This window comes from Pseudorasbora parva, chromosome 22, assembly GCF_024679245.1.
Source record: "Pseudorasbora parva isolate DD20220531a chromosome 22, ASM2467924v1, whole genome shotgun sequence".
Lineage (NCBI taxonomy): Eukaryota > Metazoa > Chordata > Actinopteri > Cypriniformes > Gobionidae > Pseudorasbora > Pseudorasbora parva.
In genome coordinates, this window is record NC_090193.1 from 40,302,902 (window position 1) to 40,316,744 (window position 13,843).

The window sequence follows — 13,843 nt, forward strand, 5'->3', positions numbered from 1 at the left end:
GCATAAAAAACCACAGCATCAGACATCCAGATGACCAGAGTTTTTCGGCGCGCGCACGTCACGCTTGAGCCTTCAAGTTACGTCAAGCGTGAAATCAACCCTCGCATGCACACGCAGATAACTGCTGGTCGGATGCGATATATTGTTATTTTTCTTGCAAACACTTATCCATTGGGATCGTATGACTTACTGTAGTTATTGCTGTATGTGCTGTTTGATGCCTTAACTCTAAGAAACCCAAATGACTTTTAATTAGCAGAGATTATTTATTTATCTATGTTCATCTGAGGAAATAAAGTCGTTGGCTGTTACATCTCGGATTACATGAGGGTAAAAGACGAGTAAACGGTGAGGATATTTCTGCGAGCACTGTATTTTCAGTGTAACAGTTACAGAATACTAGCTAGACATGTGGGATCCTTCTTAAGATTCATCTGTGGCAAGGAAGAAAAAGAAGAGGAACAAGAGGAGGATGAAGCCAAGCAAGAGAAATGAATGTGCTCTAAATTTATTTTTCATTTTTTTAAATAAAGGTTTCTGAGTGATATCAGATTTGTGTTTTTATTGTACTTACCCCATAACTACATGAAACAAGAGGAGAACAAGAGCCACTTTAATTTACAGCCCGCACATCCATACTTACCCCATAACTACACGAAACAAGAGGAGAACAAGAGACACTTTAATTTACAGCCCGCACATCCATACTTACCCCATAACTACACGGATAATTACCCCTTAATTAAAAAATACTTACAGAATTATTACCCCTTAATTAAAAAATACTTACTGTATAATTACCCCTTAATTAAGAAATACTTACAGTATAATTACCCCTTAATTAAAAAATACTTACAGTATAATTACCCCTTAATTAAAAAATACTTACAGTATAATTACCCCTTAATTAAAAAATACTTACAACATAAATAATTTGTAAATTTTCCTGATAGTTACCCCTTTATTCCCCCAATATTACATATTGTTCCCATATACTTACTTTATAGTTACACTATAATTACAGAAAGTTATGCTGTAAATTCACTTTAATTATACAGTACTTTCCGGGCCGTAATCTAAAGCGTTACCGGTTTATTTTCTATGAGCATATCTGCAATTTATTGCGGTCCTAGGTCATTGAGTGATTTATAAACAAGGAATAGTACTTTAAAATTGATCCTAGATGTAACTGGAAGCTGGTGTAAAGACCTAAGGACTGGTGTCCTCGATCAATTTCTCCTGTCTGCCTGCTGGCTGCCTCAGCATTTGTAGCTCTGTATAGCTGCTTTTGAATCTCTATTTGATATATTTTCTTTGTCTATACTGCTAAATATAATTTATCCATCACCATATATTGTTTAATACAGCCTATCAAGTTAAATTTGACATTGCTAGCTTTTAATCTACAGGTCCTTCTCAAAAAATTAGCATATTGTGATAAAGTTCATTATTTTCCATAATGTAATGATAAAAATTAAACTTTCATATATTTTAGATTTATTGCACACCAACTGAAATACTTCAGGTCTTTTATTGTTTTAATACTGATGATTTTGGCATACAGCTCATGAAAACCTCAAAAGAAATGCATATTTCATCCGACCAATAAAAGAAAAGTGTTTTTAATACAAAAAAAGTCAACCTTCAAATAATGATGTTCAGTTATGCACTCAATACTTGGTGGGGAATCCTTTAGCAGAAATGACTGCTTCAGTGCGGCGTGGCATGGAGGCGATCAGCCTGTGGCACTGCTGAGGTGTTCTGGAGGCCCAGGATGCTTCGATAGCGGCCTTAAGCTCATCCAGAGCGTTGGGTCTGGCGTCTCTCAACTTTCTCTTCACAATATCCCACAGATTCTCTATGGGGTTCAGGTCAGGAGAGTTTTGGCACTGTGAGCAGGTGCCAGGTCGTGCTGAAAAACCAAATCTTCATCTCCATAAAGCTTTTCAGCAGATGGAACCATGAAGTGCTCCAAAATCTCCTGATAGCGAGCCGCATTGACCCTGCCCTTGATCAAACACAGGGGACCAACACCAGCAGCTGACATGGCACCCCAGACCATCACTGACTGTGGGGACTTGACACTGGACTTCAGGCATTTGGGCATTTCCTTCTCCCCAGTCTTCCTCCAGACTCTGGCACCTTGATTTCCGAATGACATGCAAAATTTGCTTTCATCCGAAAAAAGTACTTTGGACCACTGAGCAACAATCCAGTGCTGCTTCTGTGTTCTTTTTGCCACACTTTTTCCTTCCCACAGTCTTCCCACTGAGGTGCCTTGATACAGCACTCTGGGAACAGCCTATTCGTTCAAAAAATTATTTCTGTGTCTTACCCTCTCGCTTGAGGGTGTCAATGATGGCCTTCTGGACAGCAGTCAGGTCGGCAGTCTGACCCATGATTGCGGTTTTGAGTAATGAACCAGGCTGGGAGTTTTTAAAAGCCTCAGGAATCTTTTGCAGGTGTTTAGAGTTAATTAGTTGATTCAGATGATTAGGTTAATAGCTCGTTTAGAGAACCGCTTCATGATATGCTAATTTTTTGAGATAGGAATTTGGGGTTTTCATGAGCTGTATACCAAAATCAACAATATTAAAACAATAAAAGACCTGAAATATTTCAGTTGGTGTGCAATGAATGTAAAATTTATGAAAGTTTAATTTTTATCATTACATTATGGAAAATAATGAACTTTATCACAATATGCTAATTTTTTGAGAAGGACCTGTAAAATCACTACCATGCAATAGCTTTTCACTAGCCTGGTAGCATTCCATCCTGGCTCCCGGGTCTCCTGTTTTCTGAGTTCTTTAGACAACTGTGGTGAGTTGGATTATTAAACAGAATCCATCAAACAACTGTGGTAAGTTTTGGATTCATCAACAAATACGGTAAGCCATGTCTTTTTCTCTGGTTATTGTCACTTTCACTATATCCTATATGCTTACCATATCTATCTCCGTTGGCGAACAGGGCTTTACATGTGATAAATGTAAGGAATTAATCAGGCTGACGGAGACGATTTCAGATTTAGAGACATACATCCAGACTTTGTGAGAGTAGTGAGAATGTAAGATTTTTAGATACTGATACTTTAGATACTGATTTGGATGTGACTAGCTTAGTGAACTCTGTACATTGTTCGGTTCCAGCTGAGCCCGTGCAGCAGGGCAATTGAGTAACTGTTTGACAGCATAGTCGCGGATCAAAAAAACACTCTTCCTTTCCGATAAGAACATCAAACAGGTTCTCCCCACTGAGAATCCTGTTGAAAGTGCCCTATTTATTGGCGATTCTATTACACGGAGCGTGAAAATAGAGACACCAGCCACCATAGTCACATGTTTACTGGGAGCCAGAGCACCTAACATCAAAGCAAATTTAAAACTGCTGGCTAATGCTAATTGTAAATTCTCCATGATTATTATTCACTTTGGCACAAGTGATGTTCGACTTCACTAGGTGGAGATCACTAAAATTAACTTTAAAGAGGTGTGTAAACTCACAATTACGATTTCAAAGGCAGTATTTTTCTCTGGTCCCCTCCTTGTTAAAAGGAGTGATGAAATAATTAGATTATCATCACTCAATGGCTGGTTGTCTAAGTGGTGTCCCCAAAATAACAGGGTTCATAGAGAATTGAAAAAGTTTTTAAGGCAGACTTGACCTGTTGAAGATAGACGGCATTCATCCCTCCTGGGCTGGTGCTACTCTTCTCTCTAGTAATTTGGCAGGTAGTCTTAGAGCTAAACCTTGACTCACTGGAGCCCAGGTCAGGAAGCAGACAAAATGGCTAAACCAACCGTCTGCTAGCTGTCTTACGTCACCACAGTCAACTAAATCCCAGCACTTAGAGACTCTTTTACCTACATATTATCACATAGTCTGTCTGATCCCCAAATTATTAAATACAAAAAAACATCAAAACCATTCAACAGTAAAAAATGTAATTGATGTTCTACAAATAAACAACAGATTTAATACAGATGAACAATTGATAAAATTCGGGTTTCTGAATACTCAATCTAATCAAACCCTCTTGCAAGGCTGGTAGGCCTTTCTGATCAGATTGGACAAATACTTACAGGCCCGGGAGGGGAGACACAGGTTCCCCTTGGATGTGGAGTTAGGGCACAGTTGCATGGCAATGGCCCGTTCCACTGGAGGAACCTGCTTGTACCCCTTTGCAGGTCCGCCATTGAGGGTGGTAAGGGAGGAGGATCCAGTTTCGGGCAGTAAAAGGTGCTGTCCACGCCCTAGTGAGCTCCTCGTGCATCTCCAGGAAGAAAGGAACCGGGGTGGGACGCTGAGAACCAGCACGGGCCATCCCGAGAAACCAATCATCCAACCTTGAGGGTTCGGGACACAATAGAGGGTTCCACACGTGTTCGACCCTCTCAGCGGCCCGGCAAAGCATGGCCATCATTTCCGGATCAGTATCGGGCACAGTGGGTCTTCCCGGAGGAGCCCCCTGCAGAATTCTGATCTTCATTGATGACTTCTGGTCATCGAGAGGAGCCAGGAAGGATGCAGATGGTGCAAACCTTGTGGCTACTGGCTGCCGAGTGTGAGATGAGAGATGAGGTTCCCCCTGGGTTGGTTTCCTAGGCTCACCGTAACCCTCAAATCGCCCGAGCTAATGCCTTAAGTAACCCTCTGTGGAGGGTTAGATCGCAGCAGAGGCACAGGGACTCCGCCTTTTGTAAGACGAAGTCTAGACCGCAACTCTGAGATGGTTATGTTAAGAACGTCCAAACACGAAATACAGCGCTGAGGACCATCCCGCGGTGAAAGGTAACCACCACACCCAGAAACACACAGAGAGAATGTAATCTTTAAAAAGACGCAAGCTCTATCTGTGTTGCTCTTTTAGAAGGACGCTCTCCTTGGTGCTAAAACAGCTCAGGGAAGTAGTGCAGCCTGACGTGCACACTCTCTCTGCTGTAGGCGCTCTCTTACCAGCCGTAAGAACGGCTTTTCAGCGCTCTCCACCTAGCGCACGAACCAGCTATGAGAACAGCTTTTGTGGTTGCTCCTACAAACAACAAAGAGAGATAAATCGGAGTACACAAGACCCACTGCTGTGTCGTCACACCAACACCGACTGAAGAGATCGCTTCCAAAAGGCAGGCTTCACTCAGTCGAACTGCGAAGTGAGTAGTGATATCTGGCATTACCATCTACCACTCAGCTCCGAAGCAAAATGCTGATTTGATGCAATCACCTGTCTCATTTATACCCGCACGGCGTGGCATGAGCACCTGGTGCAATCATTGCAGGCCAATGTGCATTGGCTCGTTTAGTTACACTCAAAGTAGAGTCTGAGTGAGACTGAATGGGAATCGAGCTTATAAATCACACAGAATGATTGTGTGATGGGCAGGTTTAGAGATAGGGGACAGGATACTGGATTAGTTACTTGTGTTACGGTGTTAATTTTGTGTCAGGTATTTGGGAACTCTTTTAGGCTATAAAAGCAATGGTTTAATTAAAAGGCACCAGAACACAGGAAATGATGGAAGCTTCTTTTCCGCCACAAAATAAAACATTAAAAAAGATAATTACAGATTTTTACACAGAATTGTGAGATATAAAGTCACACCTTTTTTATTTTTTTATTCTGTGGTGGAAACAAGCTTCCATAGGAATTAGTATCTACTGAATAGTATCTAGGACATTCACACACACACACACACACACACACACACACACACACACACACACACACACACACACACACACACACTTTTTTTTTTCTTCTGATGCCCATGGACTAAATGATGTTTCACAGATGCTTTTATATCTTCTGTTTTGTATGTCAGTGAAAAATAAAATAATATAAAATATATTAATATCAGATCATGATGCACTGATTGCTGTTCCTCTAAATTAGGAGCAAACATATCAAATAAAACTGAGATGAGATATTTATATAAACCTTAAAGCAATACTAACCTTTCACATGTCAGGTCACAGTCTGGCCTTGTGTGTGATTTCTGCAAAAGCCTGAGTCCATCCTCTGGTACATCTCTACACGCTATCCTACAGTATAAACACATTCACACATTTATACAGTCAACTCATGTGTGCATTGTTTACACTGTATTAACATTTACAGTGCATTCTTTGCCATGCCTTATGCTACAGAACTCTGTTCCACTGTGTAATATTGCTCTTATGAATTGACATAAATCCAACCCAGGCTCATTGGAAATACGTGACTCTGCCTACATTTTTGCAACACCCGAAATATGTACCTCCAGGTACATTTACCTGCACTTTTTGGGTAAAACGTCCACCGGAGGCGCTAAATTGTAATATTTTTTCTCCATTCCAGATGCGCAACATGATATCATGACTTCGAGTAAACATACACGCGCCAACCTGATCTCACAGAATGAATATTTATAGCCTAATTTTATATTTTGGAGCAACTAATTCCACTCCTACCCTAAACCTACCAACTCTCAACAAAATAAAACACGTAACAGTAACAGGCAAATAAATGTAGAGTCACAGGTATTTATTGCAAAAACTGACCAAAAAACTGTATAAAAGTATTAACTCGTGTTGCATTCCAGGTCTTCTGAAGTCAGACGATATCTTTATGTGAAGAACAGAGATGATATTAATGTAATTTAGTCGTTGAAATGATGATCGCGCTCCTTTTCGAACAGAACACACACGCACTCATTTATTCATATTTCTGATTCAAATGATACACACAAGTTGAATGACGCGATCGGTCAAGAGACACACGAGAGCCAATGGCATTTTACAATCAAAGCTGACCTAATGACGCAATTGGTCATGAGACACATGACAGCAAATGCTGTCAAAGCTGATGTGACATTTCTTCTGGCGGCAATATTTGAAATTAATTATTAATCTTTGGCGGATGGATTTGACGTTACTGATCGTTTTTGGGGATTTTCTTCATACAAATCAATCGTTTGGCCTCGGAACACTTGGGATATTTGTACTTTCTGAATAAATTGTGCCTCCAGTCGTATCTGCCTGTTATATCCTGTTTTTTATAATACACAAATGGGTAGGTTTAGGGAAGGGATTGAGTTACGCTTTCAAAATGTGTCTGAATATGTGTGTGTGTCCACAAGGTAAATGGATTTATAAACATTAGTGTTGTAGTCAAGACCACCTAAACCGAGACCAAGACAAGACCAAGACTTTGAAGGGCCGAGACCGAGTCAAGACCGAGACCAATGCATGTCCCCACACTTATGATAAAATGTGGAATATGCATATGATTGGCACTTCTCTCGTATGTGTGGGTGTGCAAGTGTACCATGAGAGAAGTTTTGATCAAATAATCAAAAGGTATTGCAGCTTTGTGGGAATTAATCTTTTTCTTCTATAAGCAAATAACACTTAACTTTTCGTCAATGGGAGGCACTGAAGACGACGTGTCCATATTGTTTACAGTCTATGGTGGACACAAACACCAAACTGATAACAGAGTTTTGTGTTTTGTTTTGTGAAGCGTGCTCAATCCCATTTTAAAACTCAAAGTTCCCTAAGAATGCTAATCTGGATGAGGTATTAATCTCAGACACAGTCCATTATGTCTTAAATGAATGTGAATAACAGGAGGTGGAATATGTATCATACAGATAAGCATTAGTATGCTGCTTAAGCAAATTATTTTACATATGTACATATTTGTCATTTACAAATTGAAAATGTTATTGTGCAGCTTTATTGTGCAACAACAAGGAAAAGAAACCCTGTACTTGCATTTTTTGATTAACTACAGTTTGATTTAACAAATATCTCACATGTGCAGGGTTTTTCCTGGGTCAAAAATGGTCTTTGGTGGTGGCTGACACACACACACACACACACACACACACACACACACACACACACACACACACACACACACACACACACACACACACACACACACATACACACACACACACACACCATTTTTTTTGTTTAAATGCAATGAAACAATCATTTTTTATTATCTTATGTTTATATCTCATGATCTCTTATCTTGATGTTTCTTTTGTTCCAACAGGTTGAATTGTTTTGGTATATAATCATATCAATATTAGAAATAGCATTAACAGTTTACAAATAGCCATATTTTCTGCCATATACAATTTAATAAAATGATCAGCTAGCTAACAAACAACTTTGTTCTGTTTTCACCTCACTCCAGTCTAAACTAAATGATTTTAGACTATTTATTTTACTACACATTCAACATACATAAGCTGAAATACTGTGGATAGTTAAAACGGTAACGCTTTAGATTACGGCCCGGAAAGTACTGTATAATTAAAGTGAATTTACAGCATAACTTTCTGTAATTATAGTGTAACTATAAAGTAAGTATATGGGAACAATATGTAATATTGGGGGAATTATGGGGTAACTATCAGGAAAATTTATAAATTATTTATACTGTAAGTATTTTTTAATTAAGGGGTAATTATACTGTAAGTATTTTTTTAATTAAGGGGTAATTATACTGTAAGTATTTTTTAATTAATGGGTAATTATACTGTAAGTATTTTTTAATTAAGGGGTAATTATGCTGTAAGTATTTTTTAATTAAGGGGTAATTATACTGTAAGTATTTTTTAATTAAGGGGTAATTATACTGTAAGTATTTTTTAATTAATGGGTAATTATACTGTAAGTATTTTTTAATTAAGGGGTAATTATACTGTAAGTATTTTTTAATTAAGGGGTAATTATACTGTAAGTATTTTTTAATTAAGGGGTAATTATACTGTAAGTATTTTTTAATTAATGGGTAATTATACTGTAAGTATTTTTTAATTAAGGGGTAATTATACTGTAAGTATTTTTTAATTAAGGAGTAATTATCCATGTAATTACGGGGTAAGTATGGATGTGCGGGCTGTAAATTAAAGTGGCTCTTGTTCTCCTCTTGTTTCGTGTAGTTATGGGGTAAGTATGGATGTGCGGGCTGTAAATTAAAGTGGCTCTTGTTCTCCTCTTGTTTCGTGTAGTTATGGGGTAAGTATGGATGTGCGGGCTGTAAATTAAAGTGGCTCTTGTTCTCCTCTTGTTTCATGTAATTACAGGGTAAGTACAATAAAAACACATACTAAATCTGAAATCCCTCAGAAACCTTTATTTAAAAAATGAAAGAAAAAGAAAAAAAAAAAAAAAAGAAAAAACTGATTTAGAGCACATTCATTTCTCTTGCTTGGCTTCATCCTCCTCTTGTTCCTCTTCTTTTTCTTCCTTGCCACAGATGAATCTTAAGAAGGATCCCACATGTCTAGCTAGTATTCTGTAACTGTTACACTGAAAATACAGTGCGTGCAGAAATGTCCTCACCGTTTACTCGTCTTTTACCCTCATGTAATCCGAGATGTATACGACTTTATTTCCTCAGATGAACACAGATAAATAAATAATCTCTGCTAATTAAAACTCATTTGGGTTTCTAAGAGTTAGGCATCAAACAGCAAATACAGCAATAACTAGAGTAATCCATACGATGCCAATGGATGAATCAATGTCTTCTGAAGTTAAGTGTTTGTAAGAAAAATAACAATAAATCGCATCCGACCAGCAGTTATCTGCGTGTGCATGCGAGGGTTGATTTTACGCTTGACGTAACTTGAAGGGTCAAGCGTGACGTGCGCGCTATAAAACTGGTCATGTGGATGTCTGATGATGTCGTTTTTTTTTTTAATGCTCACAAGTTCAACAGTATACAAACAATAACATAATATATGATGATAGCAATTAGAAACAAACAAGAATAAAATACAAGAAATGTCCGTTCTCACGTGTGTTTCAGATGAAACGTGCATGAGAACGTCATGAAAGCTTGCCTGTTACCAGCGCGTGCATGAGACGCTTCAAGCTTTCATGACGTTCTCGTGCACGTTTCATCTGAAACACACGCGAGAACGAATCTATCTTGTATTTTATTCTTGTTTGTTTCTAATTGCTATTATTATATTATATATATTATTATGTTATATGTTATTGTTTGTATACTGTTGTGAGCATAAAAAAACGACAGCATCAGACATCCACATGACCAGAGTTTTTCGGCGCGCGCACGTCACGCTTGACCCTTCAAGTTACGTCAAGCGTGAAATCAACCCTCGCATGCACACGCAGATAACTGCTGGTCGGATGCGATATATTGTTATTTTTCTTGCAAACACTTATCCATTGGGATCGTATGGATTACTGTAGTTATTGCTGTATATGCTGTTTGATGCCTAACTCTTAGAAACCCAAATGACTTTTAATTAGCAGAGATTATTTATTTATCTATGTTCATCTGAGGAAATAAAGTCGTTGGCTGTTACATCTCGGATTACATGAGGGTAAAAGACGAGTAAAAGGTGAGGATATTTCTGCGAGCACTGTATTTTCAGTGTAACAGTTACAGAATACTAGCTAGACATGTGGGATCCTTCTTAAGATTCATCTGTGGCAAGGAAGAAAAAGAAGAGGAACAAGAGGAGGATGAAGCCAAGCAAGAGAAATGAATGTGCTCTAAATTTATTTTTCATTTTTTAAATAAAGGTTTCTGAGTGATATCAGATTGTATTTGTGTTTTTACTGTACTTACCCCATAACTACACGAAACAAGAGGAGAACAAGAGACACTTTAATTTACAGCCCGCACACCCATACTTACCCCATAACTACACGAAACAAGAGGAGAACAAGAGTCACTTTAATTTACAGCCCGCACATCCATACTTACCCCATAACTACACGAAACAAGAGGAGAACAAGAGGCACTTTAATTTACAGCCCGCACATCCATACTTACCCCATAACTACACGAAACAAGAGGAGAACAAGAGTCACTTTAATTTACAGTCCGCACATCCATACTTACCCCGTAACTACACGAAACAAGAGGAGAACAAGAGCCACTTTAATTTACAGCCCGCACATCCATACTTACCCCGTAATTACATGGATAATTACTCCTTAATTAAAAAATACTTACAGTATAATTACCCATTAATTAAAAAATACTTACAGTATAATTACCCATTAATTAAAAAATACTTACAGTATAATTACCCCTTAGTTAAAAATACTTACAGTATAATTACCCCTTAATTAAAAAATACTTACAGTATAATTACCCCTTAATTAAAAAATACTTACAGTATAAATAACTTATAAATTTTCCTGATAGTTACCCCTTTATTCCCCCAATATTACATATTGTTCCCATATACTTACTTTATAGTTACACTATAATTACAGAAAGTTATGCTGTAAATTCACTTTAATTATGCAGTACTTTCCGGGCCGTAATCTAAAGCGTTACCGTTAAAACTAATAATTCTTACTCTCCACTCTTGCTAAATTGGGTAAGCACACTTGTGTTCTCATTTCTGAGGTGTTCTGAGTAAATGATTAAACTGATTCGTTCAGTTCATTGTTGAACAGATCAGTTCTTATTACCGTTGTTAAAATGATTCGGTTCAAATGAGTCATTTGGTCGTGAATCGGACATTAGCAGACCCGTTGTGTGTGAATCACGGCTGTCAGAACATCGCGGAAGGTTTGTCACACAGAAAACACTTCATAACTGGATAGAAATTGTTTCCTGTTTATTTAATGTATGATTTATGTCAGCTGTTTAGCTGGTCAAACATTTTTGAGCTCAATTCACACCGAGCGGTACTTCAAAACAGTTGTCCGAACGCGCAACGTTCAACATGGATTCGGTTTTCTGAACTTTTGATTTAGATTAATATGTGAAGTATCAGAGAGAGCTTATCTGCTTATTTTGAAGACAGAGAGAGTGCGCGCAGGGTGGAGTTCTCTGCTCTTTATATGCCTTCAGCTGTGGTCTTGACCAGTCTTGAGACAAAATCCCGAGTCATCTTCGTCCGAGACGAGACCGAGTAAAAATGCGATCGATACCGAGACGAGACCAAGACCTTTAAAAAGTGGTCTCGAGACCGGTCTCGAGTACTACAACACTAATAAACATACTAAATAGTTTTTTTGAAAATGTAAAAATGCAGAATGTTTCTTGTGATGGGTAGGTTTAGGGGCTGTGTGTGTGCCAAGCGGCAACCTCCCGCGATCTCTCTTGAAGCCAATTCGGAAGTAATGTAAACTGCAATTCCTCAACTGGCCACTAGGGACAGGCTCCAGTAGGGAGCAGAATCTCATTGAGCCCCATGTTAAAATTCTCAACTTTAAAGCAGAAAAAAACATGTTTACAGCCTGGTACAAATTGTGGTTTTGGCTTATAAGGCTAATGTTGATCTTCATGACAACTGTGAGGGGGTGAATTTTTTTATAACTCATTCGTTTACGTTATATAAAGCCTTAAAGTTCTGCATAATTAAGGGCTTGGTTACGAGTGGATAGCCATTTATCCGCCGTCTATAGTTATTGCGTCACCTCAGCTCCGCGCACATCCCGCTTTTTTGCCCATTTTCTGTTATCCGGGAGTGACACGCGATGACTCGCTCACAAGATGGCAACGCCCAGCTCGACTCTACTTTAAGCTTCAGAACGGCTTATCAGAATCCTATGGGTGACGTCACGGACACTACGGCCATATTTTTTTACAGTCTATGGTGTGTGCATGTGTGTGATGGGTAGTGAAGGGGGATTCTGAAATCCACTGCCGCTTCAATATACCTGTATATAGTAAATATATCACAATCAAAACCTTAATCAATATTTACCTTTCTATATTATTATAATAATTCTTTCCAGTTATTATTTTGCTTAATGTTTCTTGTTTTCTAAAGTGTGTATTTGGTCCCTGAGGAGTGACTGAGGGTCTGGCCTAGAGATGTGTGATGTGTCACTAAACACTGTCAACATGGTCATGTGTTTGGATTTTTGATGTATCACACACACACACACACACACACACACACACACACACACACACACACACACACACACACACACACACACACACACACACACACACACACACACACACACCTAACATGTCAGGAGTGCAGTAACAGGGTTTGCTCACTTAGCCCGGCTTCCAGAGATAAAATATGGATTTGTCTTTCATTTAATTTATTATATTTTATTCCTTTTATATTTCCTTTTACTGAAACACTAAAGACTCAAGATGAATATTGCCTGTACTATTGTGTGTCCCTCTCACTGAGAGAAAGCACGTGTTATCAGCAGGTTTGGGTTAGAACTGGAGCTTAATCAGCTCCAACCTTGGAGAGACTGTGTATGTGCGCAATATTCTATGTTACAGATCAGAATGGTGTACAATGGACATCCTAAGAGATGGGTGGACTTGTTGTTCTGGGCAAGCTGGCTCTGCTCCAGATCCTGAAGATCACTACAGGCTTAATTCTGGGGTGAGAGCATCAACCAGTGACACGACTATGGAAACGTGCATCAGATTAACTGACATGAGTGGAAATTTACCATGACTGTGCATCATCTCTGAGCCAATCAGAATCATCCACATTGCAGTAATGACGTGGATAGACCTTGAAAACGGTATAACTGTTGGGACAATTGTATGTACAATAGGGCGAGGCAACGAGACGGTGAGAGCGGGAGCGCGGCCTACGAACTCCTTGTGAGACTTGAAGCTGGCTTCTGCTTTTAAAACTGCAAACTATTCCTAAGTAAATTTTTCTTTTATTTAATTGCAATTCTGACTCTGTCTTCATTTCTTCACTACTGGTCCTGGGTCATAAGCTGTTAACCCCTAACAGTAGGTTTAGGGGTAGGGGCAGTGTAGGGGGGTAGAATTAAACAACGTTGATAAATACGCTAAAAAGCGATTATGAGTCTTGATAGCACGCCAAAATGGCATACGAATTGGCATGTCATATATACG

General features: G+C 38.7%; 1 protein-coding gene across 1 annotated transcript in view; it reads right to left on the reverse strand.

Moving 5' to 3' along the window:
• The window catches only part of LOC137058782 (NACHT, LRR and PYD domains-containing protein 1 homolog), a 99,261-nt gene that overhangs the window by 53,572 nt on the left and 31,846 nt on the right, over window positions 1-13,843 (reverse strand). The window lies entirely within an intron of this gene.